The sequence below is a fragment of the Rhinopithecus bieti genome, unplaced genomic scaffold, assembly GCF_001698545.2.
Source record: "Rhinopithecus bieti isolate Rb0 unplaced genomic scaffold, ASM169854v2 scaffold_47952, whole genome shotgun sequence".
NCBI classification, from domain to species: Eukaryota; Metazoa; Chordata; class Mammalia; order Primates; family Cercopithecidae; genus Rhinopithecus; species Rhinopithecus bieti.
This window is the reverse complement of record NW_016820098.1, coordinates 417,984-423,556: the sequence shown is the minus strand read 5'-3', so window position 1 is coordinate 423,556 and position 5,573 is coordinate 417,984. Positions and strand designations below refer to the sequence as shown.

Sequence of the window (5,573 nt, the reverse complement as noted above, 5' to 3'; positions counted from 1 at the left end):
GATCTCAGCTCACTGCAAGCTCCACCTCCTGGGTTTGCGCCATTCTCCCGCCTCAGCCTCCCGAGTAGCTGGGACTACAGGCGCCCGCCACCTCGCCCGGCTAGTTTTTGTATTTTTAGTAGAGACGGGGTTTCACTGTGTTAGCCAGGATGGTCTCGATCTCCTGACCTCGTGATCCGCCCGTCTCGGCCTCCCAAAGTGCTGGGATTACAGGCTTGAGCCACCGCGCCCGGCCTCTTCTTACTATTTTTTAAGACAGGGTCTCACTCTGTCACACAGGCTGGAGTGCAGTGGCACGATCTTGGCTCACTGCAACCTCCACCTCCTGGATTCAAGTGATTCTTGTGCCTCAGGCTCCTGAGTAGCTGGGATTACAGGTGCATACTACCATGCCAGGCTAATTTTTGTATCTTTAGTAGAGACAGGGTTTCACCATATTACCCATGCTGATCTCAAACTCTTGGCTTCAACTGATCTGCCCGCCTCGGCCTCCCAAAGTGCTGGGATTATAGGTGTGAGCCACCCACCATGCCTGGCCAAACTATGGACTTTGGTTAATGATAGTATAGCAATATTAGTTCATTAATTGTATCGAATATACTTTCTGTGCAATTTTTGTGTTAACCTAAAATTGTTCTAGAGCGTATTATAAATATTTTTAAAAGTAAAAACCAAAGTTGGTTTTAGCCTACTAAAACTGACTTTACTATCCATTAATGGCTTGCTTTCCACAGTTTGAAAACTTGTGGCCTGGTGGGAAGTACCCTGGGTTTCTTTTAGGTTGGTGCAAAAGTAATTGTGGTTTTGCCATTAAATGGCAATTATTTTTGCACCAATCTAATAACTACATCCCAGCCTCTGTCACTCTATAGAGCCTGGCCTTCAACAAGCCATATAATAATGTCTCTCAGCTTTCTCATCTGAAAAATAGTGTTTGATGAGATGAATGCCAAGGTCCTTTCCAGATCCAAAATATTATACCTGTAAATATAAATTCTCATTTTAAAATGTCTTAGAGTAAAAGAAAAGTCATGAAGCATGAATGATAAATTATGTGCATGTTATTTAGGCGTGTTTTATGTTTTATAGTCATCAAATGGGTACTTTTTATCTTATTTAAAATAAATAAAATGAAAAGTAATGGTTCTCCAGCAAAATATATAAATTACATTTCTCTCTGAGTTCCTGATTCAATATCTCTGTGGAAGAAGAAAAATAAAGAGCACATAGGAATGATACAAATGATACTTCCAATTTTGGCACTTGTCTGCCCTACTGCCATGTCCTGATGAGAGTATCCCCGAACTCAATTCTCACTGGTCATTTGACGTTTGCTGGGAGCCTACTATGGGCGAGGTTCTATGCTGAGGGTGAGCCTAGTGGTGTCTCACTTCTTGTAGCTTGGGTCAGGAAATGGAAATCAGCTACTGTATCCCAGAACCTTATTGCCTTCCCAGTCCCAAGGCCATGATGGGGAAGGCAGGTGCTGTGGGAAGACTGTGCATAAGGTCTGATTGGGACGGACCGGGGGTAAATCTCAGTGGCGCTTCTCAACAGCTATAGACCCCTAGATAAGTTATCTAACCACCATCCCCACAGTGTTCTCAGATGAAAATGGGGGTAATACCCCGTCTTATAGGAGTTCAAAAGGATTAAATAGGGAATGTAGCTATCATCTTGCGCCTGGAATTCTGCAAAGCATATGAAGGTGCCCTTGGAACTTCCTTCCCATTTTTCATATTTGCTCTGCCACCTCTCCACCCAGCCCCACTTTCTGCAACCAATTGTATTATAAACCCCTCCCAAACACCTAATGCATCCTCCCACTCATGTAATTTGTTTACCTTGTTTTCTATTTATTTATTTTGAGATGGGGTCTCTGTCACCCAGGCTGGAGTGCAGTTGCATGATCTCAGGTCACTGCAACCTCTGCTTCCTGGGCTCAAGTGATCCTCCCACTTTGGCCTCCAGAGTAGCTGGGACCATAGGCACACACCATCGTGCCCGGCTAATTTTTTGCATTTTTAGTAGAGATGGGGTTTCTCCGTGTTAGCCACGATGGTCTCAATCTCCTGACCTCGTGATCCGCCTGCCTCGGCCTCCCAAAGTGCTGGGATTACAGGTGTGAGCCACCGTGCCCGGCCGGCCTTACTTTATTTTCTAAGAACTGATGACCATAAGTGAGTTCTGGGACACGTCACCTTGTATGCTTCCTCTCCCATCCCAACATGTCTGTGGAGATAAACCTCATTGACATGGAACCTCAGAGGCAGGTTGCAGAAGGAAGAATATATCACAACAAGATGGCAACACTCTCTAAGAGCTGCAGTTCCAGTCCTCTGGCTTTGTTTCAGTGGGGCTGCTTTTAGGTTGATTGAATAACTAGCAGCAACAATAGCACCTAAATCATTATTTAATGAAAGTCTGTAATTTACTAGGCATGTGCTAACCAGTTTACATAAATTATCTCAAAGCCTCACAATAACCTTGAAAGGCTAGGTTTTCCCTTTCACAGATGAAGAAGTTGAATATTTGATTTGTTTATTCATTAAGGAACAGATTTTAAATAAAATAATTTTAATATTTTTTGTAGAGATGGGGATTCCCTATGTTCCCCAGGCTGGTCTCAAACTCCTGGGCTCAAGCTCTCCTCCCACCTCAGCCACCAAAAATGCTGAGATTACAGGTATGAGCCACCATGCCCAGCTAAGGAACAGATTTTAATGGGTGCTTCTTATGTGCAAAACATGGGATTAGACCTTGGGGATAGAAAACTGAATGACACATAGTCCTTGCTCTTAGGAAACATATGGTCTGTTGGGAAATCTGGCAGATCCACAGACAATTACAATCCTGGGGGAAACCCTGGGAAGGGTTCGAAAACACAGAAGATGGGCTGGGTGCGGTGGCTCACACCTGTAATCCTAGCACTTTGGGAGGCCAAGGCAGGCACATTGCCTGAGCTCAGGAATTCCAAACCACCCTGGGCAACACGGTGAAACCCTGTCTCTATTAAAATACAAAAAATTAGCCAGGCGTGGCAGTGTGCACCTGTAGTCCCAGCTGCTCGGGAGGCTGAGGCAGGAGAATCGCTTGAACCCAGAAGGTGGAGGTTGCAGTGAGCCAAGATCACGCCACTGCATTCCAGCCTGGATGTCAGAGCAAGACTCTGTCTCCAAAAACAAGAAAACACAGAAGATGGCACCTGACCAGACTGAGGTTTGCGTAGGAGGTGAGGATAGAAGCTGTATTAGTCCATTCTCACACTACTATGAAGAAATACCTGAGACTGGGTAATTTATAAAGGAAAGAGGTTGAATTGACTCACGGTTCTGCATTGCTAGGGAGGCCTCAGGAAACTTACAATCATGGTAGAAGGCAAAAGAGAAGCAGGCACCTTCTTCACAGGGCAGCAGGACAGAGGGAGTGCAAGCCAGGGAAATGCCAGACATAAAACCATCAGATCTCGTGAGACTCACTATCACAAGAACAGCATGGGGGAAACTGCCCCTATGATCCAATTACCTCCACCTGGTCTCACCCTTGACACGTAGGGATTATGGGTATTATTGAGATTACAATTCAAGATTAGATTTTGGGTATAGACACAGCCAAACTATATCAGAAGCCTCAGGTCTTTTCTTAAACCTAGTTAATCTGAAGTCTGTCCCCTACCTTCCCCAACCCCAGCACCAGATTAACAAACCTAGAGCAATTCCTCAAAATCTCCATAAGTACTTTTCTGCCCTCAGTTAACTAAACTAGTAAATACCAATGCCCAAGGACCATGTGAATCTTAACAGGACCGTCCCAGAGACAACATGTACTGAAGCTGGGAGGACCATATAGTTTATCACAAAATGAAGACATTTTTGAGACTGAAAGGGGCGCTATTAACAGTTATTCCAGGATAACAGGTATGAACTAGGTGTGTCCTGGCAACCTGAGACACAGGTTTAGGCTAAGTATAACCTAAAGGAAGGCCTGTAATGAAAAGATTCAGACTGAATGCTAACCAGTGGGGAAAACACTGGGGCAGTAGTTCCTTGATGTCCCTCAATCCTCTCCACTAAGCAGTGTCATGGGCTTAAATCTGGGGCCTAGTTTCCCTAAGCTCAGGGAGGCACTGCCTGACAGTGGACTGTAGGGGTGGGGGATGGTTGCTCTAGCAACAATCACAGAGGTCCCTTGGGAATTGTTACCAGGGTGAACTCACCAGCCAGGGGAATACCCCAGAAAAAGCTGCCAGTGGGAGGAGGGCCAGCCTCACTGGTGATTGGAGTCCAGCAGTCCCACTGATTGGGAATGCTAAGCCAAGCCCATGTCGTGCTTCGCTGATGCATGGCTGGGCTGAAGAAAGAGCTCTTTGAATTGTTCATAGAAAAGAGTGGTGCCCAAAAGGCCAGGGCTCAAGAATGAGGCTGCCTCAAGCACAGTGCTTGGCAGGACACCAGGGCTGAAAGGTACAGTGAAGGCCTCCCAGAATCGCTTCTCGGAGCAGAGATTTGCGTCACAGACTGGCCACTGCAAAGACAGATGGGAACTCACAGATTTTGTCTATGTGTTTGTGGTTCACTGCTGATGGACGCATGTCAGAAGGCACCTGAGCCTTGGCCCAGCCTTCATGTGGAGGGAAAACCCAGACCTTTGTGAGCAGCAGGTACCTGAAGCAAGAGAAGCAAGGCTGTGCCTCCAGGGCTTTGTCAGAGGTTCCTTGCTTCCTGGAATCCAGTTGCATAACTGGGAGCCAGAGGTCTTGGTGGCTGGATGTGGGTCTAATCCTGGTTCCATGGCCTCCCAACTGAGTGAATGAGATTATAATGATAAAATATAATTTACTGCGTACCCTGCACTACCCTAAGCACTTTGTGTTTCTTATCTCATTTGCTCTTCACAGAAACTCTTGGTACTATTACTATCCTCAATTTCTAGAGAAGAAAACTGCGGCATAGGATAGAGTTGGTTTGCCAAAGTCAGGACCTGCACCTGGCTGTGTGAGGCTAGAAACTGAGCATCGGACTCCCATCCTACACTGCCTGTTTCGTGAATTGTAAAAGGGGGGATAAATGTAGCACCTCCTCCCTAGGGTGTTGTGATATTCAACTGGGATAATCCATTTACAGCACGGACATGGTGGCTGCATGTGAAACAGTGGGAGCTACTGTCAGTTTGATTAGTTCTGGCCTCTCTGCAGCCTTGCTACTCTCTGTTTCTTCTCAGCAGCCTTCAGACAATTTTCTTTTCTTTTCTTTTCTTTTTTTTTTTTTTTTTGAGATGGGAGTCTCATTCTGTCGCCCAGGCTGGAGTGCAGTGGCGCAATCCTGGTTCACTGCAACCTCTGCCTCCCCGTTCAAGCAGTTCTCTTGCCTCAGCCTCCTGAGGAGCTGGAATTGCAGGTGCATGCCACCATGCCTGGCTAAGTTTTGTACTTTTAGTAAAGACTGGGTTTCGCCATGTTGGCCAGGCTGGTCTCAAACTCCTGACCTCAAGTGATCCACCCTCACAGCCTCTCAAAGTGCTGGGATTATAGGCGTGAGCCACCGCGTGCAGCCTATTAAGACAATTTTCTGTTT

The 5,573-nt window shown here is 46.1% G+C and overlaps 1 long non-coding RNA gene across 1 annotated transcript in view; it reads left to right on the top strand.

The window, feature by feature from the left end:
• Positions 1 to 5,191, top strand: part of LOC108520192 (uncharacterized) — a 41,907-nt gene extending 36,716 nt beyond the window's left edge. Inside the window, exon 5 of the long non-coding RNA XR_001882847.1 lies at positions 4,898 to 5,191. This is a non-coding gene — a long non-coding RNA (uncharacterized LOC108520192). The remainder of the gene's footprint in view (positions 1 to 4,897) is intronic.
• Positions 5,192 to 5,573: the final 382 nt, after the last annotated feature.